At 32.3% G+C, this 14,810-nt stretch overlaps 1 long non-coding RNA gene across 1 annotated transcript; it reads right to left on the bottom strand.

The window, feature by feature from the left end:
• Positions 1-1,156: 1,156 nt before the first annotated feature.
• On the bottom strand, positions 1,157-11,248 carry LOC132632420 (uncharacterized). Its single transcript, XR_009579385.1, has 6 exons — positions 11,110-11,248; positions 8,313-8,368; positions 3,256-3,407; positions 2,927-2,985; positions 1,918-2,157; positions 1,157-1,616 (listed from the first exon to the last, which is right to left on the bottom strand). It is a non-coding gene; the product is annotated as an uncharacterized LOC132632420 (long non-coding RNA).
• Positions 11,249-14,810: the final 3,562 nt, after the last annotated feature.

The raw sequence follows: 14,810 nt of genomic DNA on the forward strand, positions 1-14,810 counted from the left end.
AACAATTATTTCGCTATACTTTTTATGTTATAAACGAATACAATATACTTGTTAATTTTAAAATCTCAACTGATTTTCATATTTCATTAATTAAAAATTGAAATGAAAAATAAATTACCAATAAATTCATAACTAGTTGTACTATGCCGATAAAGAATTAAAATATAAGGAACATAATTTAATCATTTCAAGTTTGACGTGAGAATTCTGCAATTGTAGGTTTTTTCGTATACAGTCTCTTAGTGATAATATAGCGCTTAAATTGACAAAAAAATTTGTCCGAACTTTCAGCAAAAGAGAATTCAATAGCTTCCCCTTAAAGGCTATCTAAGACTTAACAATTGACTCTTCTACTGTGTTCATGTCATTAATGATGATTACCATAAATATTTCAATATTTTTTTTTATACATAATATGATTACATAATATTTGAGTATGACTGTTATAGAAAGGTAATTTTATAAGGAGTGTACCGCTATAATAAATGTCACTGCTGTTATAAGTAGAATATTATTATAGAGAAGTAAAATATAATATGAAAAATCGATTCCGAAGAGAATCAAGCCGTTATAATGAAATGTTGTTATATTGAATGGCAACTATATAGAGGTTTGACTATATAAGCAAACTTATATTTTGTCACTGAATTTAAACCTAAAGCTAAAAGGTATTTAGACCTTAGGTTAGATCCTAGTCACTTTTTTTTAATGGTTACCATTATCATCTCTTATACATTTCTACAGTATGGATTTTTTTTCTAAATATACATATTTTATTATATACAATAGACCAACGAAGCTTAAAACTAATACTTATAAAGTAAACTAGGTGGCCCGATAGGTTACAAGTAATAAAATCATATTGAGCATTAAAAGACTACTTAATGAGACCGTAAGGTTCAAACGCAGATCATATGCAACTTTTTGGTGCCTGCACTAAAAGAGATAGACATGTTACATATTAAATGTTACTTGGATAAAGTTGAGAAGCACAATCCTTTCTGTTAGTGCGTTTAAGAGAACATATATCTTTTTATAAGAAATTTTTTTAATGCAAAACAACAATCAAATGTCAAGTTGGTACTGAAGAAAGCATAGGCAAAAAGGAATCCTTTAGGTATGAAAGGATTCCGGAAAATCTAACATTACAAAAGTGTCAATAGAAAAAATCAGCATTATACTATACTTTTTAAGTTCTGAATACATTTACGACTTAACAGCGGCAGGTGTTGTGCTTTGTTCTATCAAAGCATTTTTGGATTCTCTGAGTCCAAAAACTCTACATAAAATTACCTTCAGGAAAATGACAAAGAATATAGGTAGTAAAAATAGGTTTGCAAAAGGCAGAAAGATGAAAACGTTTTAGTGAAAGCTTCCTATGAAACAGTCCACAGCTCCAAATTAAAAAGACTGAAGTTAATGCACTTTTTCACACTGCAACAGAGCTGTTTTCCAGTCCCAGTTCCTCAATCGAACACATTTTAACTGATCCTGTCAATGAGAGAGATGAATTCCCATGGTTCATTCAGTAAGTCCCCATTGTAGCTCTGAACAGATAATGCCAAGTTCTCCCAGCTTGTGCTTGATATTGTGGTCACGAACAAGTGAAACAGGATCTAAATCAAACGGAAAATTGATCATGTACTGTATCAGAATCAGATATCGAGCACATGGAACTCAAATATTCGAGTAGACCCATTTTTAAAAGAAGACGGATTTCTGGACATATGGGCCGGATGAAAAACCTATCTATAGTCAAGAACAATAACAAAGCTAATTGGAGCTTGTTTGTTAAGACAGTTCAATGGATTAGATCTATCACATCTGCTCATAATACAAGCTATTAATAACATGATGTTTTCTCCACAGATTCTATAACAGTAACTCTAACAGCAAAAGCCAAAGGTTACTACTTACCATATAGATGATTACACACAACTTTTGTTGCTCCAACAGCATCCACGCACTCCAAGAGAGCAGACAGTGTACTCTGAGCTTTTATCAGCAAAGTTCAGCTCCAAGAGATTTCAAAGACTGTTCCAAGTGAATTAGAGATTCACTTCTTCTTTAGGACACCAAATAACCACTGGTAAAATACTTCCATTTCTAGCAGCAGCAGCAGCTAAAGCTGGATTATCCTCAATTCTCAAATCCCTCCTAAACCAGACAATAGTGTTAGAATTGCTCTCCATTTCAGTTCCCACAGATCCTAAAAAGATTGACAAAACCAAACAATCCCTAACCAAATATCTTCACTTCAGCTCTTGAATCCAAATCTCAGAATATCATAAAAATTCAATCTTGCTCAAAATTCAGTCCAATTTTTCATCATACTCCCAAGAAAACCATCAGACTAAGTGAAAAATCATATTTTGCCAAAACCCAACTAAAGCCAACCAGTACTTATACTCAAGAAACCAAGATTCTCACAAAATTGGACAAATCCAAACAATCGCCAACAAATATCTTCACTTCAGCTCTTGAACCCAAATCTCAGAATATCATAAAAATCCAATCTTGCTCAAAATAAAAATCATATTTTGACAAAACCCAAGTAAAGAAAACAAGTACTAATACTCAAGAAACCAAAATCAATGTCACCCCATACCAATAATTCCACACAAAAAAACTGTCAGAAGAGGACCAATAAGGAGTTAATAAGAGATTTAGTACTGAATTTTAAGTACCAAGATTGGAGTAACCAAAACAGATGATTAGATAAGACAAAATTCAAGAACAACTATTGGGAACATCCCACATGGGGTATCAAAATCTGCTGGAGATGCAAAAAGATAGTAAGTATATATAAAAGATTAGGCTTCCTGTGATCAAGTGGAGTGGCCTGAAGACAAAGTCCAATAGCAACACTGTAGAAGAACTAAAAGGCTACAATCACGTTTCTGAAATACATAGGAAAAAATAGTACCTAGTAAGCTTCTGGTATTTCAGCATTGATGTTGCTGTGGAAAACCACATGCTGCATAGCTGCCAAAAAACAAATCAAATAAAACATAAGTTTTAGTCTATCGCTGCACCAAACTGCCACTACCAAGGTAGTCATTATCTTGCAAATTAACATGTCATAAATGCTATTCTATATAAAATCACCGTAGACAATAGCTTTTATTTGGTCTTCCTGTGAATGATTCATAAAAAATAACGAAACAGATATACATAGTCAATGTAAGTAATTGATTTGAAAATATGATACATACATAGACTTAAATAATTGATTTTTCTAGAAAAAGGAAGTACCTGTTCATCTTGAAAGATCATGTTTAAATATTTTATCTTTCGGTGAGAACTCTCTTGGTTTGCATATATCCGCAACTTGCACTTTACAGGTCCAGTCTGGTATTTCAGGAGTGGTTGCATATATATCAAGTCGCTGTGTCATTTTATATCCCCTGAAAAATAATTAAAGTGGGTTAAACAATGGAATAGTATGATAAAGGAAGTAAGGTTGATGAAAAATGTAAATGCAAGTAATAACTTACATATGTTATATGAATAGTTAGTAGTTTTTTCAAAGTCCTAAGAGAATGCTTTATGGATAATTTCATTATATACTATATTGTAGGTAGAATGATCATCGGGATCGTCTACTGTTGCGGGTCAGATTAATATCTTTACATAGTCTGAACTTTTTGCTCTTGATAAAGCGACATAAAGTTGACCCGTGTGAAAAGACAGGTTCACGTAAATAAATTCCTACGGAATCTAATGTTTGACCTTGAGCTTTATTTATAGTCATAGTAAAACATAGTCGAATAGGAAATTGTGTTCTTTTAAATTGAATAGGCAATTTTTCATCTTGTGAACATAACAATGGTATTCGAGGAATAAAAACATGTTTGCCTTTAAAGTCACCACTTGCAATTTTAGCACTAATAATATGAGTTTTGAAATCAGAACAAATTAAGCGTGTACCATTGCATAAACCTTCAGAAGGATTTAAATTGCGTAGTAGTATAATTGGAAAATTTTGCTTTAGAACTAACTTATAAGGAGGCAAACCAGTAGGATTCAAAGTATGGAGGAAGTCTTCAAATTGGCTTTGATCTTTTGGCTCTATAGTTTCATCAATTCCAATGAATGTCACAGCAGTTGTGGGAAATTCATCTATGAACATCTGATTAATTTCGTTTACGAAATCATTTTTGGTCGTTAAGATAACACGTGATGTTACGGAGGATGTATCAGACATGAGCATCTCTAGATTGGGATAAACAGTTTTGAATAAAATATTTAATGAATCTTTCTCATTCGTAAAAGGAATAAGAAATGATTTTGGAACCTCGATTTTATCATGTTCATTAACTTCTTCTCTTCCATCTCCAATTCTTAGTAAATACTCACAAAATGTAGGATCTTTGCATGCACGCATATTTTGTGTCAAACGGAATTTTTGAAGATGATCCTAGATATTTGAATACAATAAACATTCACGTATGAAATCCTTTTTTGTTCCGATTTTCACAACAGGTAAAGTCTGTCTAAAATCGCCTCCAAAAACTACGACTTTTCCACCAAATAGTGTATTTATACCCATAAGATCTCTCAAGAGTGAATCAAAAGTCTCAACAAGTTTTTTCCTAGCCATTGATACTTCATCCCATACTATTAGTTTTGCATCTTGAATTAAAAATGCAAGTGAACTCTGTTTACTTATATTGCAGCAGTAATTTTCACCTACATCAATAGGAAGTTTAAAACGTGAGTGAGCAGTTCATCCTCCAGGGAGCACTGAAGCTGCAACACCAGAAGTTGCTATGGCTAAAGCTATAAATCCTTTTGATCGTACAGTAGCTAATAAAGCGCGGTATAAAAATGTTTTTCCCGTTCCTCCAGACCCATCAATAAAGAGTGCTCCTAGTTCATTTGAGAATATTTTATTAAGTATGGTGATGTACGCTTATTCTTGTTCTTTATTTAGTTTTTTATATAGTAATAAATCTTCTTCAGTTACAATTATGTTTCTTTCTAAATGGGTGTCTCTAGCCTCTTGCATTATTCTAGAAGATGTAAAAGATGTAATATTTTCTGATGTGAGTTTAAATTCATTGATATTCCGTCCCATTGAATGCACTATATCATTTATGTGGTTTTGAACTAAATAACGAATGTTTTTTGTTTGTATGTTTGGCATAGCTGTAAAGTCTTCAGACATGGAGCTTTCAAATCTTTCCCATAATTCTTTTGGATTAGCAGGACTACAATATACTAATAGTGTAGCAAATAAACGTCGTAGACTATAAGCATTTGGTAATTTACAGCTTCTAACATACATTCAATTAAGTTATTATCAGAAGCTAAGAATCCTCTTTTTTCTGCAGATTCTCTAAATGTGTTATAGGATTTTCCGTTTACAGTCTTGAGATCTTCATATGATTTTGGTCCTCGTATGTTCATCAATAATAGTCGAAGGTGGTATCTTTCTCCTTCTGTTGGATGACAACTAATAATACGTCCAATAGCATAACCTTGTCTTCGACGTGACCACATTTTATCAGTCATTGACCAAACAAAATGTTCTGGGAATTCTTTGTACAATAAGCTAAGTTCTATGGCATGTTAATTTTTTTCGTTCATTGAAATTTTTTTTGTCAACATTGTTCTTCGAGTTGTAGGATTTTTAAGTATTGAATTTAGATTTGTAATCGTTTTAAAGGAGACAAATTGTTGATTTTTAAGATGTAGCTGAAGTTGGTATACGTTGGGATTCATCTCATTGATATGAAACGCAAACAAACGCCACATAGCTTCTGGAGGTGATACCCATCTGCCTAATCTATATTCCTTTATTTCATCTATGTCTGTATTATTAGTGTCATTACTTTGTAGATTGAAAGCAATTTTATCATGCCCTTTACAAATGTATTTATAGAGATATTTAACAACTTTAATATCTGCACAAACTTCAACATTTATGTGACAATTAAACTTGCTTAGTAGATATGGATTGTAAGGAACTACCCATGAATTGTCAAGATATTAGGCTCTAATTTTCACAAATTTTTCAGTATCTCGTCTCCTATATATTGGATATGAATTCTGACCTTTAGATGTTTCATTGGCATAACTTTTGGGGTATTTAAATTTACAATATCCCTTTTTCTTCATGCACGAATTTGTAGGATTTAAAGTTCCACAAGGTCCATGCATCATATGCTTAATAACCAAAGAATGTAAATATTGACTTGTATCAGGATTTGGTAGTTCGGCACAAACAATTCTTTCATAAGCCTCATGTGTCAATAATTTATACTCATCTTCAAGTATAATAAGGAAATGTGCATGAGGAAGACCTCTTTTTTGAAATTCTATAGAGTACATAAAAGCAGCAACTTTTCCGAATATACTTTTTTTAACTATATCAGATTTTAGTTCTTCTAGTTTTGCTTTAAATACTCGGCTTATTAAATCGGGTCTATTTTGTATGTCATCAGTTGGTAGTAAGAAATCTTCTATTTCTGGCCATGAAGGATTACATGTCATGGTCAGAAAGATATCGGGTTTTCCAAAGAGTTGTACTAATGCAATGGCATCCATGTATCGACATCGCATATCTCTAGGACCCCCAGTAAAGCTAGCAGGAAGGAATGTTTTTCTGCCAATATTTGAAGCCTCTCTTTCTCCTAGTCTTAAAAGATCAATAAGTCCTGCTAATACTTCAATTCGAAATAAATCTTGATTGAATAACAAGAAGTCTAATCTTTGTGTTTCCACTTTTATGTATTGATCTACAGAAAACTGTTGGAATACTCTCCCAGAATGTAAAGTATCATTTTCTTCATCATCTCTAATTTGAAGTTTGTAACAGTAATATTCACGGCAAGATACAGTGTTCTTTTTCTGTCTTTCTTTCTGCAAAATTTCTTGTTCAATATCAAGAAATCCATCAATTGAAGACATGTTGGATACACTTGGAATGTCCTGATGTTTGCTAGAAGAAGAATTTCTAGGGAAGTTTGCTTTTTGTATAACTCTTTGAATACCACAATGCCAACCATTTTCACCGTAAGGAAACAACAAAGGATACTGTAATGCATCGTAACAACAATAGTAATAGTGAACCAGTTGGTTAGTGTTGCTATGTGTGTAAACACGAATATGTGGTGTAGAAGCAGGACTGTCTAATTCTTCATCAGTCCATATAGTTGCAACTTCTGAAACACTGGGTAAGTTGTATGTTCATTGGTCCAAAGCAGAATCACATTTAAGTGCGATGTAGAAGTTGGATAAATTTGGAATATGTGTTAGAGATTTTAGAAAAATGGAGTATGGATTAATTTTTAGAATATCGACTAATTTCGCAATAACAGATCTATTGAGGTTTTCTGAAAAGGCCATTCTATTAACTATATTATTCTCATTATCGTAAAAATAAAGTTGTAAATTTCTTGCATTGTTATTTGTAGTACTGAGGCTATTAAGAAAATGATACATTTGTCCTTAAACTTTAAATGTGTAGATTCCTTGAGTTCTTTGTGCCAATTCCTTAGCGTACTTTACTCCAAGTGAAGTGAATGCAAACATATTATTGTATGTTCTAATATAAGTACGGAAATGATTGGATTCATCGGAGTTGCCATAGTAGAAACTTTTTAATTCAGGAGGTAGTTGGTGTGAAACTAATTTTACTGAACCATTAATACAGCAAAAGCTTGGGGTTTCATATTGAAATCTTTTGGCTTTGCAGAATCTACAATTTGGGACCTTTTTTCAAACAGTAGGATAGGAAGGTAGTGGATTGATATTCCAACAACCTACCTGTGTTGATTTGCGGCCTGAAATATTTTAATTTTGTAAGATCTAACGTAAATAGAGCGGCGAAGTAAAAACGAAGTTTGATTTAACCAACCAATTCCAGAAGAAGAAGGTGTCTCTTGAATGAACAGAGCAGGTTCTCCTGAAATAATGCTTTTTTTTTTTTGTCAGACATCTGATTTCAAAGTACTCAGTTAGAACCCCCCCCCCCCCCCCCTCTTTTTTTTTTGTCATAGTAATATATTCTTACAGCACACACACCCATATAATTAAAAACAAAAAATAGTAATAAAATATGAAGATAAATAGTTACAGAAATCAGATTGGTGGTATCTCTGCCCAAAAAATTATACTCACATTGATGGTATCTCTCGCTTGAGATGGCTTTTGACATGGAAGTTACTAAATAATTACTCTAATAAATCTAAATCAAATAGACTCTTAATCTCCTCACATATTGTTAAATAAATAAACTAATCAAATTTGGATATATAGACTAACTCAGTCATTTAATAATAATGTGAAACCAAAGGCAAAATTACCTTTAAGTCACAACAGTGTTCCTCTGTGCCCCTAAAGCAACTTTACTTTCCAAACACTGCGCAATCAAAATTGTAGGACCATTATATGCCAATTAAATGGATGGAAAATGTAGGTGATTTTATATAATATACAACAGTAACATAAAATGACTTGCAATCAAAAAGGTACAAATTAAAAGGGATACAAACCAGAATCAGTACTACTTTGGTTTTGCTTAACCTCAGCCTTTAAAACCCAAATTTATTACAGAAAAGTGAATCCCATTAGAATAAATAACTTCCAAGTTTGCATAATGAAACCCCACATATATTCTTTCTTCTTTGTTCATTTGCTATTAGGTTAGAAAAAAAAATTATACAAAACCTCCCATACTAAGCCAATTGGCAAAACAAAAACAAAAAATTACACAAATTTTAATTTAAAGCCTGAGTACTCAAAAAGATTATATAAACCTTAAACATGCAAAAGAAAACCACATTTATGTGAAAATGCATACCTGCATAGCCTATTACACAAACAGATTCACCAAAACCCCTAATTTCTCCGTCAATTTTCAGAACTGTCCAAATCGCAATTATATAGAACAAAACAAAATGGAATTTAGGTGACTGCTGTCTCGTATACCTTTTCAAACAACATTTTACGGCTAATCCTTCAAAAGCCTCGATACTAAAACCTTTATTTAAACCTGAAACATGCAAATAAGTAGTCGAAAAATCTACAACAATGCCGACCGGTATAGCTTATTACACAAACAAAAATATTACACCAATGGCTGCAATTTCAGAACAACTTTTCAGCAGCAACTGTTAGCTTTAAAAGACTGAGTTCTCAAAAAGTTTATATAAACCTTAAATATGCAAGAAAACCACATTTCTGTGAAAATAAATACCGGCTTAGCCTAATACACAAACAGATTCACCAAACACCCTAATTTCTCAACAACAACGAATTATCAAAAACGCGAAAATATAGAACAAAGCAAAAATGGCATTTACGTGACTGCTATCTCGTAGACCTTTTCAAGCTACTTTTTACAGCTACTTCTTCAAAAGCCTCAATTCCTAAGACCATTATTATTTAAACCTCAAAAATGAAAATAAGTAGTCAAAAATAATACAACAATGCAGACCGATATAGCTTATTACAGAAACAGATTCACACGTTATAATCCCAATCATAACACCAGTCAATTTCTTTCTACGACAAGAAATTGTTATTAGGTGTGTATGTCTGCGAACTTAGGTACAACAGATTTAGAAACAGAATTTCACGACATCCTCAGAATTCATTTCAGTCATCAATTCACTCTTACTTGTGCACTAAATTAATATTGCTGAAGAAGCTACAGGAAAAAATTGAAAGAAATGGGAATTATTTGTTTATTTATCTATTTATTTATTTATTTATTATTCATTCAAGTAATAGAAGAACTGATATTGCAGTTGCCTCAGCAGTAGCTTGGTCCTGGAAATCTCTTTTGATATCTGTGTGGGCCTCTTTGTCTCTTTTGTGCATATTCAAGTAAATTTCCTGAGTCTGAAGTCTCAATTCAAGCTAGAGGAGAATGTTCTTGTGAATTATTTCAATAGGTCTCATACTCTCTTTTTGATCCTTGAGAGTGCATATGATATGATATCTGTAGTTAATTATATTAGTTGTTTTACTATCGGTCCTAGATGTCAAAGTCATCTCTGAGAGAAAGGGGATGGAAATGTGTAAGGTTGTAGGATAAGTTGTATCTGGTCGACCAAACTGCAGCGCAAGGTAAACTTACCATAATGGTTCTCATTTGATATTCAGGTGAAAAAAGAATAACGTGTGGTCTTATAAATGGTCTGATATGGGGTTGCTAAAGATCAATTTCCTATCATCTATAGTTTCGTATTGAACAAGAGTGTTCACTGGCTGACTGTCTAACCGATGGTGGTTGAAATTTACAACTAAGCAGAGGCCTTAATGAATGGGAATTAGAGGGAGTTGGTTCCTTTTTTGCAGAAAATGCAGAGAGCAATAATTGTTGAAGATAAGAAAGATACACAGATCTAAGCTTGCAAATAAAACAGGAACTTTCGCTGTGAATTCTTGCTATAAACTGTCACAAGAATATACTTATTAATAGTCTAATATAAATCAAATTTCTCCGACGATATGGAGCAACCAAATTAGAAAACACAGTTAACAAAAGCTCTATATTTTCATTATAGTCCTGCTTAGAGTAATGGTTTCATGGGAACAACATCAAAACTAAGATTCTACTTTATATATTATATTATATTATAAAGATAAATCAAATTTCTCCGACGATATCGAGCAATCAAATTAGAAAACCTAGTCAACAAAGCTCCATATTTTCATTATAGTCCTGCTTAGAGTAATGGTTTCAAAGGAACAACATCAAAACTAAAACTCAACTTTTTACCCAAAATTAGCAAGAAGGCTACTAAATCACCAAATTCCAAGTGCAGTAAATTTAGCCCCAAAACGCAACAAAAAATTAAACACTGTATTCTTCAACCGGGTTTGTCATTTCAAAATTTTACAATTTTGACTTTTTAAAGTAAACCCACCACCAGAAAGCTAAGCAAACAAACAAAAAGAATAAGAAGAAAGGAAGCAACCAAAAGAACCCACCAGAAAATCGAAAGAAGCAGCAGACAATAGCTCAACAGTACAATGGAAAAAAAGCCAAAGAACATTGAAGAGAGAGTTCATGGAAATTTTGACAATAACAATGAATTTAAACCATAAAATTGGTAAATTTGAAGAAAATTAGGGCAAGAGGAAGAAGCATACCTCAAGGGTGAAAACGAAGATGGACACTTCCGGAGACACGAATTGAGGGTGAAGAGGAAGATGGAGACTTCCAGAGGTTTTAGAGTGAGAAAAAATCTAGTGCGATAAAAGGAGAAAAAACAGTTGGATCAGATAAAATTACCGGAATATCCTTCGTCGTACCCTGAACTTTCACTTATTAATAATCTAAATAAATAAACTAAATAAATAAAAATATAGTATTAATTTAAAGATTGAAAGTGAGACTTTAAAATAACCACTTTGAGATACAAATTCAATTTTTAAATTGAACTATGCAACAATTCGACACCACTTGAGCACAGTGGCTGAGCCGCATAGAGCCGAGGGTGTTCATCCGAACCCCCTCGGCGGAAAAAAATATTATTTTTATAAGGTTAAATTTTTTTGTTATGTATATATAATAGATGTTAAACCCCCGTAGACTTCTTCTTATATTTACTTTTTATATTTTGAACCCCTTGGCGGAAATTCTGGCTCCGCCACTGCTTGAGCAAGATAAATTGAATTGAACAAGTCTAAATCACTTGAGCAAAATTTTGCATACGTTGTTGAATGTGGTGAATAATTATCAATTCAGGTTAAAAAGTAACGTTTAAAATTACCACCACCAAATCCAAATACACATAATTAAATCCAATTGAGACAAGTCAAGCATTGTCTTAGCAAAATCTTTTTGCACGCTATGTTGAGTAAACAGTGCACTGAAAAATATAATTGTATCAAATTTTCATCTATTTGCTGTACAACCCCCAAGGGACGAATTTTATTGAGCAAATGAGTTGATTTGAATTCAGTAGTTTTAATTTAGATATTAGGCATATTAATGTTAGTGCTATGATTTTAATGATGACAAATTGTTTTTGTAGGTACTATATTCAAAGGAACTCAAAGGTCCACCAAATCCATTGGACATACAAAAGCCCAATGGACGAGAAGAGTATAGTCAGCTGCGAAGGAATAAAAGCCCAAGTGAAGCTCAGTCTGTTGCAAAAGGAAATGGGAAAAGGATAATGTGTGTCCAATGGCTCAAAGTAATGTCACATTTGGTTAATATTTGGACTTAATACCCCAGGAGTTCGCTTGGCCCAAAATAATGCCAAAAAATGGCCGGCCGGTCCAAAATAATGTCAAGCGCTGGCCGGCCCAGCAACCCAAGCGCTTTTTTTAAAAAAAAAAAAAAAAATCGCCACTAAAGGCCTGCTACAGAAAAATCAGGCTTTTTAATGGAAATTAAAAAAGTCGCCACTAAAGGTTAAATATCCCAAAACATGTATAATATGTGTATATTTAGTAAGAAATATCCCAAAATATGTATAATATGTGTATATTTAGTAGTATATACAAGAATGATACAATTTATATACATATGCTAGAATTATATATATACTTTATATACAAGAATGATACAGTTTACATACATATGCTGAAATTAATTATACATTTATTACACATAAATTATACGTTAATTATATATTTATTATACACATGTTATACAATAATGATATGATTTTTTTTCACATATACAATAGTGATACATATTATATACCAGAATGATACGGATTCTATAATACATTTTTTATACTTATGATACACTTTCTATACAAGACTGAAACAGTTTATATACACATGCTGGAATTATATATACACTTTCTATACAAAAATGATACATATTATATACAAAATGATACAATTTTCTATTCTATAATACACATTATATACACAAATGATACATATTATATACAAAAATGATACATACCTTAGTGATTCATATTTTATACAGTTTCTATACATTACAGATAGGTACTGATACATATTTTTATACACAAATGATAAAATATTATATACAAAAATCACCTCAGAGTTTTTTGGAATATTTCTCACTAAATATACACTTATTATAAACGTTTTGGATCTAAAAAAGTTGCCACTAAAAAGCCTAATTTTTCTATAGCAAGCCTTTAATGGCGACTTTTAGTCGCCACAAAAAGTCTGACTTTTTTATTTTTTAATTAAAAAAGCACTTCAGCTATTGGTCCGGCCAGCCTTTAGTGGGTACTTTTAAAATCTTTTGTGGTGACATTTAGTCCCCACAAAAGGCTTGCTACAGATTTTGGCTACTGGATGGGATTTTGTTTAGGGACTACTTTTTGGGTTTGGGAAAACTTAGGTTAGGGCGTGGGTTTATATTGGGCCTAGCGGCCATTTGTGTCCTTTTCCCAAAGGAAATTATCATGAAGAACAAAGAAAATAAGCCCATGCTTATTTTTGGAATAAGGATCAGATTTTACTCAAGAAATCAATCAGCTCAAATCATAAAGATTCGAGGTATGAATCAAATCAGCATATACAAGGAAACAAGTACCATTCAAACAAGGTCAATACCGCACAAGGAAAGCAGCTGTACAACATTGAATAGCTATCAGCACACACAAGGAAATAAGTATCAATTAAATAAGGCTGATGCTACAGAAGGAAAGAAGCGTTACAGAATTAATAAGCTCTTGCTTTATTCTTGGAAATTAGGATCCTCAATATTCCTAATTTACAAGGATCAATTCTATTGGGTTGACATCTCTGCTGAAAAGAGTCTAATGGCTACACGACTTAAGGATTATAAATTCAAGAGTTACTTTTCATAAACATTGTATTCCTGAGTAATTTAATGTGAACAAAAAGAAAGGAGAGATATAGTATAGTTTGTGAGGCATTGTATCAAAAAGATTACGAGTGTTTGAGTGCAGATGTAGGAGCTTCATTCAAACAATCATTGTACCAAAACCATTTGCAAAGAGCTGCAGAGAACACCCTTACAACCCAAGGGGACTGGACTAGGATTCACATTGAATTTGAACTAATATAAAATATTTGGTGTCATTTAAATTCTGCACTTTTATTCCTACATTACTTTATAGTCGATTAGTTTGTTCAGATAGTCGACTGTCTGAGCGAAAAAGTTACAATTTATCCCCCCCCCCCCCCTCCCCCGACACACACACCCCAAAACCCCTCTTGCACTTTCAATTAAAATAACTTATTAAATAAATTAATTAAATAAATTAAATAAAATGTGAAGAATTATAAATCTGACCCTTAAAATTCAAAGTCTAATAAATCTACCCCTAAATCCTCCAAATTTAAAAATGGCGCAGCGATAGCATAGAAAAGAAAAGAATGAAGATAAAACACCGTCTTCACTTCATTATTCAAGATTTCAAGCTAACGTCATCACTTCTTAAAGATAGAATATCATTTTTTAATATGAGTTTACCTGAAAAGAAGCCATTCTTGAAAAGAAAAAAGAAAAAAACAAAAAACAAACACAAATCCCTTCGTCACGTTATTTAACTGTGTCTGAGAGTTTAAACTTAAATTTTTTAATATTAAGTAATAGTTAAAAGTTTGAAAGAAAAATATATCTCCTTAAATTGTAATATTTATTATACTTCGTACATTTTGATACAGTGCATCCCTTTTTTTATTTTTATTTTAAACTATATGAAATCCAAACTCTGACACCCTTATATATCCTTTGAAATCTAATGATTCAGGGGATGTTGATTCTTTGAATTTTCTGACTTACTTGCCTCTTCAACCAACCACACTTTTAGTTTCCGCTTAGAATTTTTGGTAATTGTAAGTAGCATAGGTCAAATATTCTAGGAATATCCTTAAATAAAAAA

This window comes from Lycium barbarum, chromosome 1 (assembly GCF_019175385.1).
Source record: "Lycium barbarum isolate Lr01 chromosome 1, ASM1917538v2, whole genome shotgun sequence".
NCBI classification, from domain to species: domain Eukaryota; kingdom Viridiplantae; phylum Streptophyta; class Magnoliopsida; order Solanales; family Solanaceae; genus Lycium; species Lycium barbarum.